The sequence below is a fragment of the Aricia agestis genome, chromosome 22, assembly GCF_905147365.1.
Source record: "Aricia agestis chromosome 22, ilAriAges1.1, whole genome shotgun sequence".
In the NCBI taxonomy this organism is placed as follows: domain Eukaryota; kingdom Metazoa; phylum Arthropoda; class Insecta; order Lepidoptera; family Lycaenidae; genus Aricia; species Aricia agestis.
In genome coordinates, this window is record NC_056427.1 from 8,558,776 (window position 1) to 8,575,075 (window position 16,300).

Consider the following 16,300-nt stretch of genomic DNA (forward strand, 5'->3'; position numbering starts at 1 on the left):
GAAAACCGTATAAATTGGAAATTTAACCCGCCGCAATCGCCGCATCACGGTGGTATTTGGGAAAGTAATATAAAATGTATCAAATCACACTTAAATAAAATTATAGGCAATCAATTATTAACTTATGAAGAGATGTCAACCGTACTTACTCAGATTGAATCTTTACTCAATTCGCGTCCGCTTTCATTACTCAGTTCGGATCCAAATGATCCGCAACCCTTAACTCCCGCTCATTTTTTAACTTTAACGCCGCTTAAATCATTGCAACATGCTGATTATAATAATGACCGCGAACACTTGCTACAAAAGTATCAGCTGATAGATAAAATTGTTCAATCCTTCTGGAATAGATGGCGAGTAGAATACCTAAACACGTTACAGAGTAGACAAAAGTGGATACAGAAATCCAAGTCAATATGTACTGGTACAATTGTCTTGATTAATACAAATAATATTCCGCCATTACAGTGGCCAATCGGTATTATCGTCAAGACTTATCCCGGCGCTGACGGAGTTGTACGTGTGGTAGATGTTAAAACAAGAACCGGTGTTTTTTGTCGCTCCGTTACTAAGCTTTGTCCATTACCTACCCAGTAAATGTAACATTTTCTCTATTCGTAGTCTATAAGTATTATTTAAGTTATTTTGTTAACTATTTCACTCGGGTGAACTCGCGTTAATTTAATTTGTTTCTCGTATAATAACCGCTTAATTATAACGCATTTAAACATTAGCTAATTTATATTTTGAAAGTGGATAAGACTATCCCTTTCAAGGGGGGGAGGATGAAGGCGCCGTTTGTTATATTTCTATGAATTGTTGCCGCATATAATTTATAACGCCATCTGTTGTTGTGTTTGTGCACTGTTATGACATTGGACGAGGTCTTATCGATCCTGTCCTAATAATCCTCTCTTTCCCTCGATATCCGCTACGCGAGTTTGGCGCCACTTGCGCCAATAGTGAAGTTCGTCGCAAATCGTGGCCGCAGGACTGAAAGAGTGAAGTTCCTCTGTTCCGCTTGAGCCGCGCTCCGCGCACCGCACCGCGCTACGCTAAAAGCCGCGAATTTTCTATAACCGCTAAAAAAGGGGGCCCCCCTATACAAGTGACGCTGGAAATCCGCTGTTCCCATCCAAGGTAAGATTTCTAATTTGTTATATTGGTGTATTCATGCAGCAGCAGATGTTAACTTGTGGTGTGGTAACGATTCATAGTTTATAAATTTTTAAACCTAATACAGTCCACTAAATTCGCATACAAACCACAAGTATTAAGCAATTGGGCATTTTCAAAAAAACGTGTACCTTTGCAAAAATATGTCTATATTTTTTAAGGTCATTTATTTACCTTTATTTGAATGTCATATACAAGGAAAAATATTGAACTAATGGAATAAGTTAAAAAGAACGCTGAAAACGTTATATTATTCAGATATTATTGAAACAAAATCGAATTATTTTCGACGAAACAGATTCCGTTGTGCGACTAAATGTAAAATATAATTTAATACAAAAAAATACAGCAATAAATGGATTTCTTCGTTTATTTAATCTAGTGAAATGCATATTTAATTGTTTATTTAAAAAAATATAGATAATTTCAAGGATCAACAAGAGTAGCAACTAGCAATTATTTTTAATCCATAGTGTGACTATGTGACCTACCCACTAGGTTATTTTTCATTTTTTTACATGAGTAAGTAATATTTAACATATTTAAAGAAGTTTTTATAACACAAAAACGTTTTATTTAAACATTTTTATTGTTGCACTACTTATAAAAGTAAAAAATTCTTTGATTTCATAGATTTAACTTCATTAATTAGAGGGACGAAAATCTCATAATCATAAAGATGTGTTCACATGTCTACGAATTCCTAAGTTATTAATGACATCGAATTATATGCACGATAAAAGTGCCGAAATATCCATGCAAATATGCACGAAAAATGGTCGAAATATGCACAAAATATGCACAATCAAAAGTCACTTAATATTAAAATTTATTATTTTTTTAAGACTTTTCCGGTAGTGACATTAATAAAAGCGCCAATTTTTATAATTTCATAAAATCCAGGATTTTTAATTTCTTGAAATAAAAACTTTTTAGTTTTTATTTATTTATTATACGCCAATAATAAGTCTCTACCAACATTTTCCGATTGCCATCTAAATGCCCATGGAAGTTAAACTACCGAAATATGCAAAATTGCCAAAATATGCACTATCGCCTAAAAAGTGACATTATATGCATTTGCATATGCAAGTATGCAAATGCATATAATCCGATGTCTAGTTATTATAAATCTAAAAATATCAATGACACAAAATGATTTTCAACTTTACTGATAGAAAAGTAGTGGAAATAAAATCAAAATTATTTAAAAAATAAAACTTTTAGGTACTTAAATTTTAAATATTTGTTATTGTTAAGTAAAGGCGACGCCTTGATAATTTGGCTGTAGCGATATCGATTTTTCAATGATTAAGCTAAGAAATTAAAGTTCATTGTCAGTATTTATCATGTCTTTGTCTTTGATTTACCCATAGCATAACACGATTGGTCAACTTTTATAACACAGAATAATCAATCAAAAAGACCTCTGTAAAAAAAGGGATTCCTATTTTTCCAACAGAGGAGAGTGATTTAAGCTTCCAAAAATGTACATGGATTGGTTCAAGCATACACTTTAATTTGCTGAACAAAGCTGAATAAGTGTTCTGTGTGATTAGACCCTAACTAATCTCATCATATAATATTACCTATTAAGCGGAAGAGTTTGTTTGTTTGAACGCTCTAATCTCAGGAACTGCTGGTCCAATTTGAACAATTATTTCAGTGTTAGACAGCCCATTTTATATATTTTATCACGCTGAGACTAATAGGAGCTAAGAAATAGAGGAAAATGTGGAAAAAGCGGGGGAATGTATAACGTGAAGGATTATATAGGCTATTTTTTGTGGACCCATTTGTCTGTGTAATTAGATATTTACGTGGGAGAAGCCGCGCGGAAAGTCTAGTAATAATATAAAAGTTCCCTATTTATTTATGGATCTAGCAAGCCATCAAGCAAGATCAAGCAAGATCTTATTAATAAAAATTATAAATATTAACTGTGAAATAGGAGTATAAAATTATTGTTACGAAAACATTTGAAAAATGTCATATGCAGGAAACGGAACTTAAATCGATAAAAAAGGGCGGCCATCTTAAATCGCCGGCACCACTGAAATGTCAGTACGAAATCGATAATTTCGATTGCAATTCCTTTACGAAGTGATTCGATATTTTTAAACTATCGATTAATTTTTGTTAGGTTACTTCCCTACTATTGTCAATTATAATGTGTCACGCATATCATCATAAAACGCACAAACTATAGTTACCGTTACACAGTTACAGTCTATCAGGAAAGAGTAGACGCTGAAATAAATTTTTTATTTTTTTTATTTTATTTTATTTAGGTAACAAACAGCCATTATACAAAAATACTTAAATATAAGTTTACAATCAAGCCTAAAGTACCATTACTTAATATAAAACTAACACATATTATGGTGAATTCGTAGCGTTGAGTCATTAGAACACATTGTGTATTACATACAAAAGTTTAAAGTATATGGTAATATTATATAATAACACCTTACAATCATCTTACAATATTATATTATTGTACATTAAATGTTTACAGCTGTACTTATCTAACATGAGTCTAAAATTATTGTTTAATCAAATCACGCACTTTTGATTTATATGATAATAAATTGTTGCAAAATATGTCAACAGTGTTTAAATTTTTGTTATAGTGGTCACAAGCACGACGAAGAAAAGAGTTTTTTGAGTAGTTGGTTCGTGAGAGAGGGATATGAAATGTATTCTTTGATCTTGATAAAAAGTTTGGGATTTTAAAAGAAATATGTTCTAATAATGAAGATGAATCAATATAATTGTGTATTATTTTAAATAAAAATATAGCATCTAAATATTGGCGCCTCATTTGTAATGGTTGCATGTTATGTCTCAATTGGGATGACTTGTAATGACAGAATTTAGTATTAGTTAAATAATCTAATGATTTTAGAAATTTATTTTGGATTTTTTCAATTCTTGCAATGTGTATTTCGTATTGAGGGCTCCAAACCATGCTTCCAAATTCTAGAATACTACGTACATATGCATAATATAAAACTTTTAAAGTTTCGGGCTTTTTGAAGGGTTTACCTAGACGCAGAATTAAGCCTAGTTGTTTATATGCTTTCGACACAATAGTGTCTATGTGGTGATTAAAATGAAGTTTGGAGTCAACAATCACACCTAAATCGCGTATTTTATCAACGCGTTTGATTTTGATGTTATCAATCGCATAGTCAAAACAAATAGGGTTATGTCTGCGCGTAAACGAGATAGTGTAACATTTGTCGACATTAAGATAGAGTTGATTAGTCTTACAGTAATATTCAAAGTTATTAACATCCGACTGAAGTTTCGCGCAGTCAGAAAGAGACTGTACAATTCTGAAAATTTTTGTGTCATCAGCAAATAAAAGGTGACAGGAATCGTCTAGTGAGCATCCTATATCGTTTATGTACAGCGTGAAAAGAAATGGCCCAAGATGGGATCCTTGTGGAATTCCTGATGGAATTGCAAGGAAACTTGATTGAAAACCTTTAATGGCAACGGCCTGACTCCGATTTTTCAAATAGGATTCAATCCACCTAAGTAGATCACCGTGTATACCGATCCTTGATAACTTGTTTAATAATAAATTATGATTAATTTTATCAAAAGCTTTAGAAAAATCGGTATACACGGCATCTACCTGGCATCCAATATCAAGAGCATTTAGAGATAAAATTTGTGTAAGAAACAAGGTTAGTGTTTACACTTCGGCCGCGAAGGAAACCATGCTGTTCGATCCCTATATGGTGATGGATTTGGCTTGCAAGTTCATCAGTAATAATTTTTTCTAAAATTTTTCCAAATATATTTAATTTAGAGATGGGTCTATAATTAACGATGTTACTTTTGTTACTACTTCCTTTAGGTATTGGTGTAATAAGAGCTTTTTTCCATATATTTGGGAAGTGACCCTCACTAATTGATTTCTTATATATGATTGTAAGAGGCAGAGACAGTTCTTTGTACAGTTTTGTTATTAACATGGGGTGAATATTATCACAGCCTGCACCTTTATGTACATCTAATTGTTTAAAGAGCTTACTAACTAAAGTTTGTGAAATATTAATTGAATTTATATTAACCGGACACATGTTAGATTCATTTAAATCCAAGTTATGATGCATTTGATTACTAGAAACAAATACAGAATTAAAGTAAGTGTTATACATGTCACAAATTTCATGAGTATCAGCAGAAGATCTGTCACCATATGTCATGTGGGTAGGTATGTTATTTTGTGAAAATTTTGATTTTATAAATGTCCAAAAATATTTAGGAGAAGTTGCAATTTTTTCTTCTGAGTATGAAATAAAGCTATGGTAACATTCATTTTGTAGTGTTTTTTCTTTTTTGCGTAAAGATATAAACCATAGACATAATATATACTGTCGTAAAGACCACCTGACAACTCGAAAATGCGTGACCATTTTTGATCTGTCAATGTGTGCGTGTGCTAGTGATGTATATTTTACTATCGATAGTATAGTATTTTGCTATCGATAGTTTAGTCCGTTCGAGTTATTTTACCTGAGTTTCTATAAGAAATAAATAATATGCAACTTTGATAGATTTGTATTTCAAATTAGGTATCATAAATTTTAATTGGCAAAAAAAGGTGACGATTGAAAAGTAGATACACATTTTCTTTTGGAATGACTTTTCAATCGTCGGATATGTTATGACATGAGGTTCTTATAGGGGTAAATAATTTACACTTAACACATTATAAAGTTACTTATTTATTACTCAGGTAAAATCTGGTAAATCAGTCCTTACATTGAAAGTAAACGTTGAAAGTAAACAACACACATAGTATATTATATTTTATTCTTAAATTAAATACATATTATAAAATTTATACGTGGGAGAGCCATGCTTCGGCACGAATGGGCCGGCTCGACCGGAGAAATACCACGTTCTCACAGAAAACCGGCGTGAAACAGCGCTTGCGCTGTGTTTCGCCGAGTGAGTGAATTTACTGGAGGCCCGATTTCCTTCCCTATCCTCCCCTATTCCCTTCCCTTCCAATCCCTAGGCCGGCAACGCACCTGCAGCTTATCTGATGCTGCGAGTGTCCATGGGCGACGGAAGTTGCTTACCATCAGGTGACCCGTTTGCTCGTTTGCCCCCTTATTTCATAAAAAAAAAAAAACAATATTTTATTACAATTATTTTGAACCGACTTCCAAACAGGAGGAGTCTAGACGTTCGCCTGTGGATATATTTTTATGTATGTTCAACGATTACTCCGCCGTTTATGAACCGATTTTCAATTTTTTTCTTTTGCTGTACATTGTATTGTTCCGAGTAGGTTATAGTCATGTTCACAAAAGTGATGGTCTGGTGATGGAAACAATGAGAAATCGAAGTGACTCCTTGATATTCAAATGGGAACATATGGTCCCAGAAAACGTTCAAAATCTTTCGATTAATACATTTAAAAAAGTAGTCAAAGAACGTTTTGTGCCAAAGCCAAAATGATTTCATAATTGATGGCACATCTTGGGAGTAGAATGCTGAATGACTGCTTGCAAGGCTACTTCTACATGACTTACAATTATTATGTATCTATCTATGTTTACATTGTATAATTTTTAGTTACAGCATTGTAAATTTTGTTTTAAAAGATAAATTTTTTTCTCACTTTTTTTGGTAAAAAGTGGGCGTGCGAGTTTCTTACGCCGGTTCTTCTCGTCGGCTTAGTTACCGAACCGGTGGTAGGCACCATGTATTCTGAAAATATATTTTATTTTAGATTTGTTCAGAAATAATAGCAATTTTGATTTTGATTTTTTAAAACACCAACTGTAAGTATAGAAAACGTTAAGGACAGCTAAAATGAGTAAAATTATTATTTTTAAACAAAAAATTAAAACCGACTTCCAAGGCAATGACAATAGTAATATTATACTTAAATGAACTAAAAAGTATTAAATAATTCTTATTCTGTACTCAGTATAATTCTGTTCTCAATCTTCATTATTTTGCAATCGGTACCAGCTAACCTAATCGCCAGTTCTCTGACAGAATAAGTATAACAGCAACTTATATACTTAGGACTGGTACCGACTTCAAAATTATGAAGATTGAGTACAGAATAAGGATTATTTAATACTTTTTAGTTCATATAAGTATAATCTTAAATGAACTAAAAAGCATTAATTGCTTATAATTGCTTATTTTTAATAATTGCTTCAGTAACAAGTGCAACAGCATGTCAAACTTACTGGCACAAATAAAGTTGGGATAGCTCCTTTAACCAAAATAGTATTTATTCTAATTTTTCTTTAAAAAATTTCAATGAAATGTTTGCTACATATTGTTGAATTTTTCTTGGGATTCCAACCAACACGCCCAATTAATTTCAGCCATTTTCCTCTTATTAGAGGATTTTGAGGGAATCTGTAAAACAAATGATTATGATATATAAATATAAACCTTCCTCTAGTTTTAGAGTCACTCTATATTATAGTAGTTATATTATATTAGCTATATTATAATATACTATTAGTTAAAATAAGATAATATGTCCTTTTAGTCCGGCCGCACATTATCCGAATTTGTGATCACTAAAATTCGGACGCCCCGCCCCGCTCATACATTTTGACACGTCAGAAATTCTTTTAGTATGATGGGTCTACAACAAAATGTATGAACATAGTCCGTTCCGCCGGGCGTCCGAATTTTTCTGATCAGAAATTTCGGATAATGTGCGGCCGGGCTTAAGGTGATAAATATAAAGGTAAATGATTTTTATTTTAGATTTATGTTATTGTAAAATATCGATAAGCATATCGATAAATTTGATTCAAGCACTAGCGTATATGTAAGAAATTTTGATGAAAAATTTTTCTTCAAAATTTGTGTAATATAGGAACAATAGTACCTTTAGTTACGCAAAATATGAAAGTAAAAGGGAGGATTCACAATATTTTATTTGAAATAGAGAGCTAAAGACCAGAATATAGCAAAAATAAACACATCGTAGCAATTAGGACATGAAGATTAATTACGGGTGAAATGTATATTTTTCAGGATTATTCCTATGATTTACACTGCAATCACTCACAGCACAAGTTATTATTGTTATATATAATAGTATTTGTTGAAAATAACATACGATTTAAATAATAAATTGCAAATACCGAAAGGGCATAAAAACGATTGACGACTTTTGACGACCTGTCAAATAAAAGTTGTTACAATTTTCATTAGACTGCCTCTCTCTTTTCATCTTGTTCTAAATTCCATAAAGGATTTTCTTCTCTCTCGCACTCTTTGTTGGTCTTTAGGTATATATTATGTCTATGATATAAACTCTGCTTGGTCTAGGCTATTACCATATTTTTTCCATCTCGAATGAACTTTTTCTTTTTTACGAATTAATTTAATTAAAGCTCTAGAGTACCAGGGAGGATATCTGTTATTAATACTAACTAATTTTTTGGGAACAAATTTATCTATCAATTGGTATAAAATTTTGTAAAAATATGCTAGTGCACTTTCTGTATCAAGATATTGCAGCTGCTCAACCCAGTTTATATCTAAAATACTACTACTGATGCTTTCAAAATCTGCCATGTGATAGATATGTTTCAGACGGTCTTTATCCTTTAAATACAATACTGAGGTTAGAGTAAAATTTATCTCGAGCGATTTATGGTGATCATCTTCGGGAATAAGTGGTGAAGAACATGCAGTAACATTGCAGTTATGATTGCTCAAAAGTAAGTCAAGAATTCGACCATTTATATTAAAACAATTATTGTATTGTGACATATTACAAAGATTCATAAAGTCAGATAAAAGCATAACTTTTTTGTCATTTTTTGGGTTAAGTAATCTGATATTTTGTGAATCATTTGAAGACCAGTCTGCATATGAGATGTTAAAATCACCTAGTACGAGAAAGTTACAATTATTACCATCCCTGAGTATTAATTCTTGTACTTTATCGAAGTAATTTTGAAGTGAAAATAAATGGTTATTATTGTGAGGAAAATAACAACATGCAACGTACAAGAGTTGAGGTGTGGAGCTGCAGGGAGCAGGCTGGGCTCCGGTGCCAGTAGTTGTCAGCTCAATGCTCAACCATAATTCCTCGGAGTCCATTGTGGAGCATAGATGGTCAAGTCTCCGCACAACTAATTCCTTCTTGTAGGCTATTAATATACCGCCTCCCCTTACCTTTTAACATATTTTTAATTCCTAAATTTTCCAAACATAATCACGATCGAATGGTAGTTTTGCGCCTTGTATTTTCACAGAGAACGTTTGTACACTTCAAATAGTAACGGCAAGCGGTAGTAGCAATTTTCGGACGCCAACCAGGCTTTTCAATTTTTTTCAACCATAATTCCAGTCTTCCTTCGTCAGACGGAAACCTGTCAATTATTTTAAGAGCATAATATGTATTTGATAATAAAAATCGGTAATCGGAGATTTCAATACAATTATTATAGATATCGATAAGTTTTATCGACAGAAAACTCCAGCACTATTGAATTTTATTTTTTATCAAAAATCGGTAAAACAAACGTAAATCTGTGGTGAATACGGTACAATAAGATTAGTGCCACATTTTTAAGTGCCTATATTATCAATAAAAGTTTAATATCGTAGAAATGAGCTGTTAAAATCACTTACTTGTGAAATGTAACCCCACATCAGCGTTGCCAGATTTTTTTTGTACCAAGTCGGGACTTTGGAACTTTTTGAGTAAAAAAGCGGGATTCTTCAGTCAAAAGCGGGACAAAGTAAAAAAAGGTATAAAATGAAAAGTTTTTTGAAATTTTTATCTTTTTATTTGCGTTAAAATAACGTTTACGTGACAATAGATAGCTAAAGTAGCCAAAGAAAATCCATCCCTCTACCTCCTACACTCTTATCTTCATTACGCACCTTTCTTTCTCAGCACGCTGCACGTACGTTCGGGCTTTCCCCGAAAAGCGGGACTGAGCGTGTCCCGCGCGGGACATTTAATTTTGATGAAAAAATCGGGACGTCCCGCCAAAATCGGGACGTCTGGCAACGCTGCCCCACATCCCTTTTTGTACCGTGTTTTACATAACATACACCCTTTCATAGTTTAACTATGAACTACCACCACTTATTTATATATTACTCTCGTAAAACCTTTAATCTCGTAAAACCTTTTAAAACACGAAAACAATTCGAACGATTAAGCCATAGAGAATTAAAATAAATACATGGTTACCAATGGTTACGTCAAATTTAGTTCTCTACCCTAATAATGGGGGCGCTGATTCCGCTTCAAATGGCACAAAAAAAGTGGGTATCATAGATCCAGCGTACTTGTATAATGGAGATCAGTGGGTACAATGACGTATCTTCTAAAACTATTATGTGCTATGATTATAAAAAAAGGTAGATATCGCACTAGCGCATACAGTCTGATACGGCCAAATCAAGGTAAGTGCCTTCTTTTGAATTAGTTGCATGTTGGCAGCGAGTGAGCGATGAGGTGTCACGTTAGAATATCATTGTGTCACGTTTTTGACTTAAAATGCCAAGCTTCGTTTTTAGGAAATGCAAAAATTATAGTTAAAAATTAAAATTATAGTAAAAAAGGATGAAAAAGTTACGTACCACAAGTAAGTACATGAAAACATCTAGTAATTAATTTTTATTTGGATATTTTCCAACATTATCGACAAATTATTTAATGCAAAATATTAAACTAAAAAAGGATAGAAAATACGGACGACAACTGCAGCGTGATAAGGACAGATAATCGTGTGACAGAATAATCGCGCATGCGTGCCGATGTGCAACTCAAAGTATATAGCAATCCTTTTCTATATCATTCGTAACGATCTGTCGCATTCATTGTTGTAATTTATAGATATACCAGAGGTAGGTATATTTATATGTCGTACAGGAACAAATTCTGAGGACCGCTTTGTATGAGCATATGCCATCTTTAATAAAACATCATTGATTATGTGCCAGCAATGTAAAACAGGTAGTTTTACATTCCTATTAAAATATTTACACTGTAATACAGATTCTAAAAATTAAAAGAAATAAAATTCCCTATTTATTATGACTTCTCGCCAGTATGAATTACTGAATGTCTTTTTATGTATCTGCATGCTGTGAACTTCTTTTGACATAATTAATAATTATATATTGCAGTTATGTGGTCTCTCACCAGTATGAATTAATAAGTGTCTTTTTAAGTGCGATCTTCGTAAGAATTTCTTTTGACATATGTCACAGTTATATGGTTTCTCACCAGTATGAATTAACAAGTGTCTTTTTAAGTCCGATTTTCCTAAGAATTTCTTTTGACATATGTCACAGTTATATGGTTTCTCACCAGTATGAATTAACAAGTGTCTTTTTAAGTCCGATTTTCCTAAGAATTTCTTTTGACATATGTCACAGTTATATGGTTTCTCACCAGCATGAACTAATAAGTGTACTTTTAAGTACGATCTTCGTAAGAATTTCTTTTGACAAATATTGCAGTTAAATGGTTTCTCACCAGTATGAATTAATAAATGTCTTTCTAAGTTAGAGCGTAAAGCGAATTTCTTTTGACATATGTCACAGTTATATGATTTCTCACCAGTATGAATTAATAAATGTCTTTCTAAGTTAGAGCGTAAAGTGAATTTCTTTTGACATATGTCACAGTTATATGATTTCTCACCAGTATGAATTAATAAATGTCTTTCTAAGTTAGAGCGTAAAGTGAATTTCTTTTGACATATGTCACAGTTATATGGTTTCTCACCAGTATGAATTAGCAAGTGTCTTTTTAAGTCCGATTTTCCTAAGAATTTCTTTTGACAAATATTGCAGTTAAATGGTTTCTCACCAGTATGAATTAATAAATGTCTTTCTAAGTTAGAGCGTAAAGTGAATTTCTTTTGACATATGTCACAGTTATATGGTTTCTCACCAGTATGAATTAATAAGTGTATTTTTAAGTGCGATGTTTGTAAGAATTTCTTTTGACATATGTCACAGTTATATGGTTTCTCACCAGTATGAATTAGCAAGTGTCTTTTTAAGTCCGATTTTCCTAAGAATTTCTTTTGACAAATATTGCAGTTAAATGGTTTCTCACCAGTATGAATTAATAAATGTCTTTCTAAGTTAGAGCGTAAAGTGAATTTCTTTTGACATATGTCACAGTTATATGGTTTCTCACCAGTATGAATTAATAAGTGTATTTTTAAGTGCGATGTTTGTAAGAATTTCTTTTGACATATGTCACAGTTATATGGTTTCTCACCAGCATGAATTAGCAAGTGTCTTTTTAAGTCCGATTTTCCTAAGAATTTCTTTTGACAAATATTGCAGTTAAATGGTTTCTCACCAGTATGAATTAATAAATGTCTTTCTAAGTTAGAGCGTAAAGTGAATTTCTTTTGACATATGTCACAGTTATATGGTTTCTCACCAGTATGAATTAGCAAGTGTCTTTTTAAGTCCGATTTTCCTAAGAATTTCTTTTGACAAATATTGCAGTTAAATGGTTTCTCACCAGTATGAATTAATAAATGTCTTTCTAAGTTAGAGCGTAAAGTGAATTTCTTTTGACATATGTCACAGTTATATGGTTTCTCACCAGTATGAATTAATAAGTGTTCCTTTAAGTACGCTCTTCGTAAGAATATCTTTTGACATATATTACAGCTATACGTTTTTTCACCAGTATGTGTCCGGATGTGCCTTAGCAACCTGCTTTTAGTCGGAAACATTTTTAAGCAAACATCACAGATGAGTTGTTCCTTGTGACTCTTGTACTGTGCCTTTTTGTCGTCATTATCTACGCTCTGTTCACCAGCGCACTTCCCCTTGTCCCCAATATGTTCTTCTGTGGCTGTGTGCTGCGTGGAGGGACTTTGGCGTACATACTTGTCAATGACACTTTGACTCAACTTTACTAATTTCAATTCAAGCCTTGAACCTTGCCAAACATCAATGCGGTCAACGCTCAATGATTCCTGTTTGCAAACAGCATCACTATCTGACACATCATCATCTTCAAATTCTAACATGGGTGCATAATCTTCTCCATACGTATTTGTATTTTCTACAGTTTGTTCTTAAATTATTTCTATAACAAAAAAAATTCACATTACAAACTAAAAAACTGATCAATAATTATTAATTATTGATTAGCAGATTATAATCATTATAAAATACATTATTTGTGTTCACTGTGGGGTTTGTGGACGGAATCGTGGTCTCAGGGGCCGGTTTTTTTCAGGAGGGTTGTTTGGGGGGGAAATTAATATTATTTTGGCGTCGCCTCTTTCGCAAGAGGCCCGCACTTTAATAATATTTTATTTATTGTCAATGAAGGGTCGCATAGTTTAATTTTTAATAATTTTGAATAATACAATGAGGCTGGCATAGATGCCAAGTGCATTTTTAAGCCTCGTTAAAAATTTGAAGGAAAAAAAAAAATACATTATACTCAATTTCACAAAGTTAGAAGGGGCAGAGCAGTTACGTGGCAAACAGAACACTACAAATGTAGCCCATCTGGAATATGAATACATAAAGTACAGTATAGTATACATTACCGTCTTCATCGTATTGTTCAGTCTTTATGTCCGGCTCCTCTTTTATATTATCTGCGGTAGGATGTGTTGTGGAAATATTTTTCTTCTTATAGATTGATAGTTCTAACAAAGATCCAATTGCTCCAATGTCGATATCAGTCTATAAATTACAATATTATATTTTACTAGCTGTTGCCCGCGACTTCGTCCGCGTTAGTATAGTAGATCACGTCCCAAGTATTATTTTTTGTACAAAAATAATCAATGTACAGCATTGACTTTCCTACGATTTTATTATATATAGATGTTCCGCGCGGCTTCACTTGCGTAATTTAGGAATTTCACGCGACCGTACATTTTTCCGCAAAAAAAAAATAGCCTATGTCCCTTAACGTGGTCTATTCTTCATGTTTGCCAAATAAAATAAAAATTGCTCCAGTAGTTCTTAAGAATCTTAAGATAATAAGCAATTTCATATAATTTCCCCCGTTTCCCACATTTTTCTCTATTTCTTCGCTCCTATTAGTCGTAGAATAATAAAATATAGCCATATAGCCTTTCTCGATAAATAGGCTATCTAACACTGAAATAATTTTTCATATCGGACCAGTAGTTCCTGAGATTAGTGCGTTCAAATAAGCCCTTTCAAATAATTTCCCCCCGTTTTTTCCAAACTTTCCTCTATATCTTCGCTCTTATTAGTCTTGGCGTGATAAAATATTGCTTATAATCTTCCTCAACAAATGGGCTATCTAACACTGAAAGATTTTTTTTAAATCGGACCAGTAGTTCCTGAGATTAGCGCGTTCAAATAAGCCCTTTCATATAATTTCCCCTGTTTTTCCACATTTTCCACTATTTCTTCGCTCCTACTAATCTTAGCGTGTTAAAATATAGCCTATAGCCTTCATCGATCAATGGGCTATCTAACACTGAAATAATTTTTCAAATCGGACCAGTAGTTCCTGAGATTAGCGCGTTCAAATAAGCCCTATCAAATAATTTCCCCCCGTTTTTTCCACATTTTCCTCTATTTCTTCGTTTCTATTAGTCTTAGCGTGATAAAATATAGCCTATAGCCTTCCTCGATAAATGGGCTATCTAACACTGAAAGAATTTTTCAAATCGGACCAGTAGTTCCCGAGATTAGCGCGTTCAAACAAACAAACTCTGCAGAATTATAATATTTATTATATTTTATGAGTCACACAAAAATGATTTTTTATCTACAATTAAAAGTATAAGACGTATAAATATACTATATAAATATGCTGTTGCCCGTTTTCTCGTCCGAGTCCACATCAAAATTTTTTTTTCGTAAAAATATTTGTGTAAATGAAAAGTATCCTATGTTACTTTTAATGCCTCTAAGAGTATGTGTACAAAGTTTTATGATGATTCGTCTGGCGGAATAGGGTCCCGTTTTTTACTTTTGGGTACGGTACCCTAAAAAGGGAAAAAATACACAATTTGTTGTATCTAGGAGCCTTTCTGAAATATTAATTTTATTTAATATAAATAAAATTTAAATTCCACAAGAGACATGTAACAAAAGTACAAAATTAATTAGGTATTAGAGTCTCCTTTAACTATTATGTTACGGTTTCACTTCTGAAGTACCTTATTCCGGCAGAGACCATCAACAAGGCCCCGTGTCTGTATGACCAACTGCTGCAGCCGGTGACACTGCTGCAGTCTCGTCTGGCAGATGTAACACATCCAGCACTCGCTGTCCCTAACCTATTATTAAAAAAACACAAATCAAAGTATGAGTGATATAGCTTTTTATTCAGTCTGGGAGATCAGATAATGGGGTTCTTTTAATTTTGTTATTCGATTTCTAGATAATGAAAACGTAGTATTTCTATGTAGTTTGTGATAATGAAACTTCGCGCGAACCTTATGCTTTGGCCAACAGTTATGACCGGAGCCTCAGAAAACATTTACCCGTTCATTAGCACTATGAGCATTAGCATTTGTTTACGTACCTTATAATTTGCCAGTTGCTCATAAAAGTAAAGCAGATCCATTCTATAAATGTTAACAGTTCTTTTATTTGTAGATAAGCATATACAGCAACAACTTTTCTTAAACATTTTATAACCTTTTCGTGATGAAACCTTGAAAACTGAACCCTGGTTCTAGAGGACGCCCCGTGGGCCGTGTATTATGTTGCTTTACGGGACTGAGGAAGTTACGTGACACAAAAAACAATATTCATACTTTTTGTTATTTTCTTCAGTATTTTTTGCAAATTGTTTACACTTTACAGCTTGACAACTTTGACAAGGCTTTAAATGTGGCATGTGCGTGACATTGACGGGAGCGCAGGCGCTGCTGCCTGGTAAAGGAGAACTGTCAAACATATGTCAAAAAAATGACATTCTGTAACTTAATTTAGTCAAGTGGAATAAAGCCTCCCACACACTGGAGCGATAATACCGCTCGGTAAAATCGCGCGATTTACCGCTCTGGCTAGGATCCTAATGAAAGATTTTCATTTATATTTTTTAATTTTATTTTCAACAATCTTAACTAGATGGCGTAAGGATAAACACTTCTAGATTTTCTAT